This window comes from Triticum urartu, chromosome 6 (assembly GCF_003073215.2).
Source record: "Triticum urartu cultivar G1812 chromosome 6, Tu2.1, whole genome shotgun sequence".
NCBI lineage: Eukaryota > Viridiplantae > Streptophyta > Magnoliopsida > Poales > Poaceae > Triticum > Triticum urartu.
In genome coordinates this window covers 1,098,509-1,112,433 of record NC_053027.1, presented here as the reverse complement: position 1 = coordinate 1,112,433, position 13,925 = coordinate 1,098,509, and the positions used below count along the sequence as shown (strand labels likewise).

The window sequence follows — 13,925 nt, the reverse complement described above, 5'->3', positions numbered from 1 at the left end:
CCATCTCTCTTTTTGTCTTTCTTCTTACCCTTCTTCTTAAAGGTAGTATTCTGCTGGACAGAGTTCTTTCCCTTGAACTTGTGGAAGTTCTTTTGCACCACATTGGCGCTAGAAGAACCCTCCGCCCCTTTCACGTGTGAGTCCTTTGCTCTCGAGATCTGCTAAACACTGAGAAGACCGATGACATCCTCGAAAGAGAATTCACATCTCAAGTGCTTGAGAGAAGTAGCAAAGTTCCTCCAACTAGGATGGAGTTTTGCAATAATGCAACCCACGACAAATTTGTCCGGTAACTCACACTTGAGGAGCTCTAACTCCTTAGCAATGCACTATATCTCATGAGCCTGGTCCAATACAGGACGGTTATCAACCATCCTGTAATCATGGAACTGCTCCATGGCATACAGCTCACTGCCAGCATCGGTTGCTCTGAATTTGACTTTGAGCGCATCCCACAAGTTTTTGGCAACTCCCATATGAATATAGGCGTCAACCAACTTGTCTCCAATCACACTCAGAACTGCTCCCAAAAAGATTGTGGTTGCCTCCCTAAACGCCTTCTCCTGTTCAGGAGCAATCGTTTCTGTGGGGGACACACCACCAACCCAGAACACGTTCATCGCTATGAGCCACAAGGTGGTCCTAGTCTGTCAACGCTTAAAATGCGTCCCGGTAAACTTTTCCGGTTTCAGAGTAGCAGCAAAGCCTTGAATCGAAAAGTGCCTAAAATAAGATTTTTGGATTGATGGAAATATTAGCACTTTTCTGATTAGACTAATCCACGAGTATACAGTAAGCATGGCATAAAAGGTATGCATCTCGTAGCGATACCTAAGCATACTAGCACGTACAGAATATAGAAGTCAAGCAACCCGCGGCGCGCGCGCGCGTCGTGGCGGGCGGCGGAGGAGAAAGAGCGCGCGTGAACCACTCCTCTTCCCAAGCTCCCAATGAAAAATGGTAGAGCAGCCCTTATAAAAGGATCTCAACTCTCCTCAATTAGCAAGGTGGGACTAAACTTTCCACCACCTGCCATCTCATACATGGGCCTCAAGAATAACCAGAGATTAGTGTCTTATATGGGCCTAAGCCCATCCATAATCCAACATGGCAGCTGGCTGGAACGGACGACGCCATCTTCGGGGAAATGGCGGGATGTGCAGGGTGAGTGTCCGTCACGTTCGCCGTCCATCCACTAGTGGGAACAACGACGACCTGTCTGGCTGCGATGCCCTCGGCGTTTGCGAGCGCCGCGACAGCCTAGAGTGCGCTGACATGCGAACACATGCACGGAACGTGCTTGAGAAAATGCCACAAACAGAAAAGTATTTTGTGACAGAGGAGCGCTAACACTGACATGTGGACCCCATGTCAAATATAACGGTCAAACAAATGGATTTGACTTTCAGTGCCGAGTCAGCGCTTACAAGTGGGCCAACCGTCAGAAATCTAATTAATTAAATTGTTCAAACCAGTCATAAGAGTTTATTGAGAAAATTAGTAAGGAAATTGGTAGATTTTTGGGGCGGCCAAGGAATGTGGTAGCAAATCTGTTCATGAACTTAAAATGTGGTGGTTTCTTATAATTCACTCCTTATCACGTAACAACACCTTTCTTTTTAGCTAAACTAGACGTGACAACACATATACATAGAATGAAATAATGCCAAAGGACTGTAGCATTATATATGACCACTGGCCAACTTGATTGCAGTCAAAGCAGACAAAGCTTCGCAAATTCAATGGACGTACGGGCATGTTAATTAACTTGCATGGGGAGGAGAACGATAGAAAACGCGCAATGACCGTCTTAATGAAGATAACCTCGACGAGGCCAAGTCAAGTCAAGTTCAGTGGTTGAATTTTCGAGGAAGACGGCAGGTGCATGAATGGTATCCAGTCCACTTGCGTAACGCTGGAGCACAAGTGGAAGTGCAAGTGGTGTTGCTGTATGTGCCAAGACCGACGACCAGTCTTCACATCAAGCTACTGCACTTCAACTCTTCTGTTAGCAGAAGATTATGCATGCATATAATAATGTCAATCATACAAAGACAGCATCTCGTTGTTAGACAGCATCCAATGTCTAGAGAACAACAGCGCTGGACCACAAGTTTGTATAGAAGACCCGTGTGCAATGTTTGGATCTGTTTCTTGCACTCAATTTAGAAATAAAATGTTGTTTGGAGCCAATAGTTTCACATGGTTACATATTTGGTAAAAATGTAGTGCTTTCACACATAGTTACAACACCTTAGAAACACAATTACAAATGCAGCCTGCGAGCATTCGGCCACCGTACAAGCACAGTTACAAATGTTTTCATGGAACCAAAATGAGGGTTTTCTCAAATGGAGCTTAGTGACAAACATCTTGCACCTTACGAGACCGACTCAGTTTGTGCAGCTGCTCAGCTACCTCCATCATCATGGGTCTTTGATCTACATCAAGGCTAAGGCATTCCACGGCCATACTTGCTAGACTATCAAGAAGCTCTAAATCTTCTGGTATTGCAATTTCCTTGTCAAAAAACTCGGTTGCTTTCTTCTGTTTCTTATGGGCTTCAAGAAAGCTCTTTACCACACCATTAGTCTCGGAATGTATGGCCCTTCTGCTGCTAATAAGCTCCAAGATCACAACTCCAAAACTATAGACGTCACTTTTTTCAGTGAGTAGTCCTTCTTGTAGATATACCGGATCCATATAATTCATGTCGCCAATGACTGATTCGGTGTGTTCCTTGTCTTTCGCAAGCAACCTAGATATGCCAAAGTCTGAAATTTTGGGTGCAAAATTATCATCCAAGAGTATATTTGCTGGTTTGACATCACCGTGTAGAATTCTAGTGTTTGCTTGTGAGTGCATATAAGCTAGACCATCGGCTGATTGTGCAGCAATACTTAAACGTGCATCCAAGTTGAGGGCCACCTTTTTACTGTGGTTGTGAAGAATGTCATGGAGGCTACCTTGTGAGATGAACTCATAGACCAGCATGGGAGCATCAACTTCAAGGCAACAGCCAATGAGCCTAACAATGTTCTTGTGGATGACTTGAGATTGGATGATGACTTCATTTGCGAATTGGTCATTCTCTTGCACGCTACCATTGATCGGTTTCTTTATTGCAACTTGTTCATTGTCAAGAAGGCCTTTGTAAACTTCACCGAAGCAACCTTTTCCAATTAAGTTGCTATTCTTTAAAATTGGCTTGAGCTCCCCTTTTGTGAAAAGTTTAATGGTATTTGCCTGTTCCAATATAGGGCCACCATTCTTTTTGTAGAATTCCTTCGTCTTCTTTTTCTCTTTGTGAAGAATAATCAGAAACGTTATAATTGCCATGAGAAGAATACCACCTATTCCGCCTAGAGAGACAAGATATAACTTAGTTTATATCACTAAATTTGCAATTGCAAATCTGGCAGAAATATTTAGTATAAGAACTAATAGTCTCCTATGATCATCTGCTCGGGGTAAAAAAATTACCACTATAATTATCAGAACAAAATTAATCGAAATCAAGAATGGCAAGTGGTTAAAACTTCCAAGGAAGTGCCTAGAAGACAACAAAATCATGTACTCTCTCTTTGCTGAAGTATAGAGCATATAAACTTTGTCCCAAGTCAACTGTTGTTTACACATTCATTAAGATTATAGAAAGAAATGTCAACATCTAAAACACACTGGATTTAACATGTAACATTCTTTCACACGGTATAATATTTGGAATCGTCAATTTTCGTATACTTTGGATTCTTTTACAAAGTTTGACTTCACACAAAACTTATATGAAATATAATTTGGAAAACCTGTATTGGCTCATAAATTACAGTCAGGTTATTTATAGATATTATGCTGTATACAGTTGACTGATTGAAATATTTTGGAATAATTACATGTGCAGCTTGTACGCTATGTGTCAAGAGATGTAAAAGCATGCAGTTCCTATTTCACGCGTTTCTATGTTAATAATTTTGATATGCAGCAAGTTGATATACATTATTCAGCGAACCAAGTTCCTAGATGAAGAAATATAACCGAAGGTGAATCAATAATTTAGGTGAGACCTAATAAAAAATATGCATTTTGTAGGTTGGACTTCAGACCAACTATTGGCCTGGTTGGACTGTATGTCACCCAGAGGGTACTGATTCTACTGGAATAGATCTCACGCGCAACCTGAACAAAAATACTCAAGAGTGCAGTGAAGTACGTAGTGGCTTATATTACTTACCGACAGTCGCCATTGCTGCTGGAGGGAATACATGTGTGCAGGTCCCCCCTTGGCCATCCGCTTTCATTCCAAATTTGCAGGGACAGTCATAGCCTCCCGGCATATTTTTGCAGATCCCGCCATTTGAGCAGGGATTTTCAGGGAGCTTGCACTCATCAATGTCTGCAGAATCAAAACATGGGAAGTAAACGATTTGGTAATGACAGATCCTTGCATGTATGTAGGAATATGTACGTACCTTGGCAACCGTGAGCGATGTAAGGGTTGCCGGTGTAATTGTCGGAGCACCGGCAGGCATAGCCAGGAGTAATTGTTGCGTCGGCACAAGAGCTGTTTTGGCTGATGCAAGCGTAGTCTGGAGGCGGCGGCTGTCCTTCCGCCGGACACGAAGCATTCCCGGCAGCGAAATCCATTACGAGGGGAACGCCACGGAGGAGCCTTTCGTGCAGCGTCTTGTTACCGGACATGTCCGGTGTAAAGAAGTTGTACCATGACTTCTCCACCAGCATGGCGTAGGAGCAGGGGTAGAGCTGCCACCACTCGTTGTCGTCCTCCTCGATGACAGACACGGTCAAACTCTTGCCGGGATGCACAAGGGTGGTCTCACAGCAGCCCCGCCCCTCGCATGACCCATTCTTGACCGGGTTGTACCTCTGCATGTACCGTCTCTCTGATATTGTGCGGCAATACAAGTTAGGCACCGAACCGCCGTTACCATATACCAGTACAGGCTCCACTATCTGGCCGACGCCTATGAGAACATTGCGCGCTGCTGACACAGCAAACGGCGAGTTGCCGAAATTTATATGCTGGGACATGAAGAAGGTTTTTCCCTCACCTCCCTTGGACACGGTCCGGCCGGTCATATTTAGGCTGCAGCGTATGCTCGTACCTTGCTCGTGGCGGCTGATATGCTCAAGAGCTCCAGCGGCTGCGACGACTGATAGTAGCCCCGGTCGTCGTAGAAGGATCTCTCCAGATTGATTGTTCTGTTGTCAGCAAGAAAAGCACGAGGAGGAATGAAGGACTCGTTGCAAAAGACCTCAAAGCCATCGCGGAAGCAGCCGTTGCCGATGCCGAACGGGAAGGGGATGCTGATGTCGCCGCACTTATCGCGGCAACCTGGACGTGGCACCGGATGCTGCTGCTGTTCAGCCGCGGCGGCAAGTATGACTAGTAGGATTGCTGGCAGCAGCAGCATCTACGGGGTATGGAACTTGGGATGGATGAATGCCAAAGGAAAGGCATCGACTTGCTTGGTCTGCACCCACACACCCTCCCTTATACTATATACTACCAGTGTTGATGCCCGTAGCTGCTGGTTGGGATGCGGTGTATATTTTAGTGCCTAATTTTTTTTCTTGTTCTGGTTGTCGGTGGTGAGTGGGTGTTCGTGTTTTTTTTTACATGTCGCTGCAATAAATCAAAGTTATAGTTATAGTTTATCTGTGCAATAAATTTATTAGAATTTAGTCAGGAAGTGCATGGTGCACCTACATGATGAACAAATTCGAATTGTAATACAGATAATAAACCTTGGGACTGTCTATTTGACATTTGACGACTGATTTTCAATTAGACATCATTCAAATTCCTACACCAATAAAAAGATGACACGTGTCTGTCCACAGAACACCCCGACAAACAGAAATGAGTGCATGCCAAAAACGTAAAAACGGGTCGGGCTAAACCTGACCCGGTTCGCCAGGGCAACTAATCACGGCCAAGGTCCTGGAATTGCAGTGTATTCACGTGCAACACACAGTGGTAAAAACATATGATTTACACTGTACAAATGCACATAATTACACTGTTTACACTGAAATTCTTAACAATGATCCAATGTAAATAAGGGGTAATTTCCAGAAAACCTAGAATTACAGTGGATAAATTCATGAAAATACAGTGTAAAACACAAAAGGCCCTGGAAATTACAACGTACTTATGTGCAGTGGTACTGCTGATTAAAAATATTTTAATTTTGCTGTTTACTGTCTTACTGACATTGTTCAATTTACACAAATTGCAGATCATAGCGACAAACAGACTGACAACCCCTGAAGATGTGCAGGTACTTTGTACTAGGGCTGAGGCTAGAGTTGGGGCAACGAAAAGTGGAGAAAGCAACAATCATGAAACAAATGAAGACATCCTCATCAGGCAACTGGAGATCAACATCCGCTTCTTGGCGAAAAAGGACACATGAGGAATGCTGGTATGATTGAAATGGGATAGTATAAAATCACGACCAGACTCAAGGTCACAAACAAGTGGCTCACCATCTACTGGAAGGTCAAGGATATCATCGTACTTAGTGAGGGGGATAAACTTCCTTTTTAACTAGAACTCAGAAGCGAGAACATCAAACCTAGATGCAAGCCACTTAACAAGCCTAAGTGGGACCTCAGTACTCACAAACCTAAGAAGACAATGCATGCCACAATTCTCAATGACACCCTTATACCTAGGACACAAACCATCAACAACACCTGAGAAGAATTTCCCAGAATATCCAGTGAAGGTTGAATAACGGGGAAATCAGAAGATCGTTTTTGCCTCTACAGAAAACAAAAAGGAGAAACACATTAAACCTATAGCACTATAAAAACCAGTGAGAACCCGTGAGTTCGGCAACCAAAAAAAGGATATCAGAAAATAAAAGTAAAAAAGAGACTAACCACATTCCTTCTCCCATCACAGGATAACTTCCTCTTCAGGTGTTTTACTTCCTGAAAAAAACACAAGAATCAATCACAACTAGAAAAATAGCACAGAAAGATTTATATAGTACAACACGTAAAAATCAGAACTGGAATACATACATGGTTCGTATAGAACTTGAATAGAGCTTTGTCAAGTCCTCCATCATCCCTCATAGCCTCCCGAAAAGATAATAAACAACACAAAAATTTAAAAAACTGAAAAGAGGAGAATAAAGGAGAAAATAAATCTAATGAATAAACACATAAATACCTACCAAAGACATAACATTAGCACCCTCTTCCACAAAGTCATTGGGCACGAAGGGATCTTGCAAAAAAATCAGCACTCTCAATAGAAGAAGCTTCCGGAAAATCCTTGTGAGAGACTTTCCATAGCCTCCCCATAGATAATGAAGTTGAAAACTACAGAGGACTAAACTATTCATACTGATCCAAATTAGACCATCAAGGCAGGAAGTAGAAAAACTGGAACAACTTACACTATACTAGTGACCAAAAAATTACAGAGTAATCAATGCAGTCAGCAATTACACTAAAAATAACTGAAACAAATTATACACGGGGATTACAGTTGTAATATTGGTGCCGATTACACTGTAGAACTTACGCAAATTACACTAAAAAGACTGGAAAATTACACTGTAATACTAACCTAAGCTACAGAGTAACCAATGCATCAATTACACTGAAATACTATGGGAAATTACACTGTAATACTGGTGCAGATTACACTATAGAACTTATACAAATTACACTGAAAAAGACTATGAAAAATTACACTGTGATACTAATCCAACTTACAGAGTAATCAATGCATCAAATTACACTCAAAGACTATGGAAAATTACAGTGTAAATAGTGGTGCAAAATACACTATAGAACATATGCAAATTACACTGAAAGACTATGGAAAATGACACTGTAACACTAATCCAACTTATAAAGTAATCAATGCAATACTGAAAGACTATGAAAAATTACACTGCAATACTGGTGCAAATTACACTATAGAACTTATGCAAATTACACTAAAAGACTATAGAAAATTACACTGAAAGACTATGGAAAATTATAATGTAATACTGGTGCAAATTAAACTATAAAACTAATGCAAATTTGACAGTAACATCAAGGCAGGAATTACAAAAAACTTGAAGCAAATTACAATATACTGCCGATCAAAATTAAGGAGTAATCAGGGCAGTAATTACACTGAAGAACTGAAACAAAATACACACATTACTTACACTAAAATACTGATCCAACTTACACTACAAAATTCAGGCAAATTACACTAAAAGAATATGGAAAATTACACCGTAATAATGGTCCAAATTACACTGAAGGGGCATTACACACCAAATAAGGCTGGATGCAAAATTACAGTCAAAAACTAAGGAGATTACACTATAATACTGATGGAAATTACAGAGTAATAAGAAAAGGGCATGAATTACACTACAAATGCTGATACAATTTACACCCAGAAACTGTGGGACTTAAACTATAAATACTGATGCAAATTACATAACACAACTGGCATATTAAACTATAATTTAGAGATGCAGATAACATTACAGTGAAATTCAGAAAACATTAGAGATACATTAGACTGTAGTTCTGGCACATTACAATGTACTTCAGAGATAATTTACGTAATAACAACTTGCTGGATTACAAGTGAAATTCAGACACACATTACAGAGTAATTTCAGATATACATCATAACACAACTGGGGGCATTGCAGTGAAATTCAGAGACACAATACAGACTAAAAACCAAAAGTAGAACTAGTTGAACTACATTGTAGATCAGAGTTACAAATACAGAGTAAATTCGGAGCTAGTCCAATGCTACTGGACCAATGCTGCTAACACACCAATGCCAGCTGTAAATTCAGAGCTAGTCCAATGCTACTGGACCAAACAATCAACAAGAAAAAGGAATCCTCATGCAATCAACACTGAAACTATGGCAAAAACACTGAAAAGCATGAGGTTGCAGTGAAACTACACATGACAAGGTACAATGAAGCTATAGGGCAGCTAATAGGGTTAAAAATTGCAGAGCAGAACTGCATACAATACTAGGTAAATCTCAGTGTAACATACACTCCTATTAAGGGGGAACACTGAAAAAAGAAGCATAAAATTCAGGTAGGTACAAAGAAGGGAACATCGAAACAGAGAAATTCACTAACCAGCGGGATAAAACAACATCATGGAACAAAGACATGACTAAAATCAGGGGCTCGATCTTCAGAAGTCAAGCCAGAACTCGATCTTCAGAAGTCAAGCCACGGGATCCACCGCTGAAAACTAACGCCTATACGCCCACCTACACATCAAGAGCAGAGAACTTACATCTACGCGTACATCCACATCAACAGCAGAACAGTGCGCAAGGAAATGGCCTACGGAATCCAAACCGGGCGGGATTTGGCCTATGTCCGCAACAAAAAACACAAGACCATGGCATGGAGGACCATGGCACGCTGCAAGCTCCTACAAAAACTCAGGCGCACAACCATTGTGGACTAGAACACCACGGCAACAACATGCACCTCGCCGCGGATAATAAAAAATCACCTACCGCTGATCCACAGAACCAAAAATCACCTAGATTTGGAACTACACAGCCACGAGAGCACGGGCAAAACACGAGAGACAAGGACGACCAACCAGGGCAGCCGGGGGACGAAGAAGAAAGGGAGAAGAAATCAAAATCCTATGATGGGTGAGTTTGGAATCGCCATGAACAGATGGAATCCCCTTCCCTCTCCTCCGCCGCTCGAGCTCTCTCTAATCTCTATCTGCCTTATCGAAATGAGAAAGGGGAACGACACCCCGCTCCTGAATTCAAAGACGACAAAAACCTACAGTGCCCGGCCGGGGTGGAGCGGTGCCGAGGAAAACGGGCTGAAGCAGAAAACCGCGCCAGGTAAAAAACCAACCCGGAAACTAGCACAAAGCCAACATGACCGAGCGCGAATCTCAGCGCGAGATCGAGCGACAACAATTTGAATGAAAGCGAATTGAAAATCAGTCAGCTGAAAAATAGCAAAACCGTAAACCTTATGTAGACAGATAAATAAAGGTCTTTATTTTTAGATGGATTCCACGACTACATAACTGCAAATTGGGAGAATACACAGTCAAGTAGATGACACTTAGTTACTAAGAGCGCGCGAAAGATGGGGGCTTTTACGTAATACAAATAGCAGTACCGTTGATGTTGGTCATGGGGTCACCTACTGATGGTGGGCCCATGGGCCTGACATCTATGGGCCCACCTCGGGCCACACATCATCATTGGAAGGTCCGAGGACGACTGGTGTATTCAGATGCGCGTATCCCCAGTAATCCACTCGAATCAACTAACAGCACTCGGACGTCCTCCCTTCAGTTGGCCCAACCAACAACACTCGGACAAAGGAGGCGTAGGGGCGACGTGGGAACTTCAACGGTCGAGTAGCTTAATGTTGGACTTCAAGTGTACTTATAGCTGCCGTTACCAGTAATTGTTGTAGTTATGCACATTCAACTCCCTTGTAACGTAGCTTAAACGTTCGATGACGATTTGAATTATGAGTTATGTGTTTTGGTGACCGGAGATTGTTCGGAGTCCCGAATGAGATCATGGACATGACGAGGAATCTCGAAATGGTCGAGAGGTAAAGATTGATATATTGGACGATAGTATTCATACACCGGAAGTGTTTCGGACTGTATCGGGTATATATCGGAGTACCTGAGGTGTTATCGAACCCCCCGGGGGAAGATATGGGCTGCTATAGGAGGGAGGCAAGGCTGCCCACAAGGGGGTGCCCCCCCCCATGGGGAGTCCGAATTGGACGAAGGGAGGGCGAGGCACCCCTTTCCTTCTCCTCCTCCCTCTCCTTCTCCCTTTTCCCTTTAGGTAAAAGGAAAGGGGGGCGAATTGGACTAGAAGTCCAAATGGGACTCCTCCCACTTGGCGCGCCCCCTATGCCGGCCTCCTCCCCTCTCCCTCCTTTATATACGAGGGCAAGGGGCACCTCTAAGGTACATCAATTGTTCTTAGCCGTGTGCGGTGCCCCCTCCATAGTTTACTTCTCCGGTCATATTGTCGTAGTGCTTAGGCGAAGCCCTGCGCGGATCAAATCACCATCACCGTCAGCATGCCGTCATGCTGAAAAAACTCTACCCGACACTTTGCTGGATCAAGAGTTTGAGGGACGTCATCGAGCTGAACGTGTGCAGAACTCGGAGGTGCCGTACGTTCGGTGCTTGATCGGTTGAATCGAGAAGATGTTCGACTACATCAACCGCGTTAAGCTAACACTTCCGCTTTCGGTCTATGAGGGTACGTGGACACACTCTCCCCCTCTTGTTGCTATGCATCTCCCAGATAGATCTTGCGTGATTGTAGGAATTTTTTTGAAATTGCATGTTATGTTCCCAATAGTGGCATCATGAGCCAGGTCTATGCATAGATGATTTGCACGAGTAGAACACAAAGAGTTGTGGGCGATGATCGTCATACTGCTTACCACCAAAGTCTTATTTTGATTCGGCGGTATTGTTGGATGAAGCGGTCCGGACCAACCTTACATGACCGCATTCATGAGACCGGTTCCACCGACATGCTTTGCATACAGGTGGCTGGCGGGTGTCCGTTTCTCCTACTTTAGTTGAATCTAATTTGACTGCGGCCGGTAATTGTTGAAAGTTAAAACAGCAAACTTGATAAATCATCGTTGTGGTTTTCTGTGCGTAGTTAAGAACGGTTCTTTCTAGAAGCCCGTAGCAGCCACGTAAAACTTGCAACAACAAAGTAGAGGACGTCTAACTTGTTTTTGCAAGGCATGTTGTGATGTGATATGGTCAAGACATGATGTGATATAATTTATTGTATGAGATGATCATGTTTTGTAAGTTATCGGTTATCAGCAGGAGCCATATGGTTGTCTTCTTATTGAATGAATTGTGATCGCCATGTAGTTGCTTTACTTTATCACTATGCGTTAGCGATAGTCGTAGAAGTAATAGTTGGCGAGATGACCACGATGCTACGATGGATATCAAGGTGTCAAGCCGGTTACGATGGAGATCATGACGATGCTTTGGAGATGGAGATCAAAAGCACAAGATGATGATGGCCATATCATGTCACATATTTTGATTACATAAGATGATCCCTCACTAAAATTCCAAGGTAGAAGTGTTCTCCCCGAGTATGCACCGTTGCGGAAGTTCGTCGTTTCGAGACTCCACGTGATGATCGGGTATGATAGAATCTACGTTCACATACAACAGGTGTAAGACAGTTTTACACACGTGGAATATTTGGGTTAAACTTGACGAGCCTAGCATGTACAGACATGGCCTCGGAACACTGGAGACTGAAAGGTCGAACGTGAATCATATGGTAGATATGATCAACATAGGGATGTTCACCATTGATGACTACTCCATCTCACGTGATGACCGGACATGGTTTAGTTGATTTGGATCACGTATCATTTAGATGAATTGAGGGATGTCTATCTAAGTGGGAGTTCTTAAGTAATTTGATTAATTGAATTTTAATTTGTCATGAACTTCGTCCTGATAGTATTTGCAAATTATGTTGTAGATCAATAGCTCGTGTTGTAGCTCCCTTATGTTTTTGATATGATCCTAGAGAAAACTAAGTTGAAAGATGATAGTAACAGTGATGCAGACTGGGTCCGTGATCTGAGGATTATCCTTATTGCTGCATAGAAGAATTATGTCATTGATGCACCGCTAGGTGACAGAGCTATTGCAGGAGCAGATGCAGACGTTATGAATGTTTGACAAAGCTCGGTATGATGACTACTTAATAGTCCAGTGCAGCATGCCTTACGTCTTAGAACCAGGACTTCAAAAACGTTTTAAACGCCACGGAGCATATGAGATGTTCCGAGAGCTGAAATTGGTATTTCAGACTTATGCCCGTGTCGAGGGGTATGAGACCATTGTCAAGTACATTGCCTACAAGATAGAGGAGAATAGCTCAGCCAGTGAGCATGTGCTCAGAATGTCTGAGTACTACAAATCACTTGAATCAAATGGATGTTAATCTTCCAGATAAGATAGTGATTTAGAAAGTTCTCTAGTCACTATCATCAAGTTACGGGAACTTCGTGATGAAGTATAATATGCAAGGAATGACGAAAACGATCCCCGAGCTCTTCATGATGCTGAAATCGACAAAGATAAAAATCAAAAAAAAGAATCAATTTTTGATGGTTAACAAAACCCCTAGTTTTAAGTAAAAGGGCAAGAAAGAAAGAAAGAAAACTTTAAGAAAAATGAACGACCGATCGTATACATTAGCATCCCACTTAAACTGAGATGTAGACATTACTAGACTATTAGTACTGCAGTTGCAGCACGCACACGGCAAGCAAGCATGCACGACCGACCGTATACATTGGCATCCCACTTAAACTTGTACTCTGGCCATTTCAAACTAGAACTATGACTCATAGCAAGAAAAGAAAAAAGAAACACTAGAACTAAGGCAGTTGTAGCAGCTGTTTTTTTTACAAATTTTTTTTTGTAGCAATTGATGTAGCAATTCTAATTAAATCATGATTATCAAGGATAGGAAGCTACTCCTACAGTACGTTTCGTGGATTAGACAATCATGATTATCGAGTACATGTGGCAACTCACAAGTCGGCAGTCTTGCAGATTTTTCACTTAACATCGACTCTGCGTTTTCATGTGGCTATCAGCAAGCAGCAAGCAGTGGCCATAGGCGAGTCATGTTGGCGTTAGCAACGACCATCACATCTGATTTGAATAATGGCCCTGGAATTCCTGGCCACATTTACTCTTTTGATGGACACTATAGACGACTCGTACCTGGGGTCGCCTTTATACAGTCTACAAATTGCACCAAGCCTAACACCTAACCCCAACACCAACACTAAACACCAGACAGACTAGCCTACTGGCGC

At 42.6% G+C, this 13,925-nt stretch overlaps 1 pseudogene; it reads right to left on the bottom strand.

Moving 5' to 3' along the window:
- Positions 1-2,319: 2,319 nt before the first annotated feature.
- Positions 2,320-5,484, bottom strand: LOC125517538 (annotated as a pseudogene).
- Positions 5,485-13,925: the final 8,441 nt, after the last annotated feature.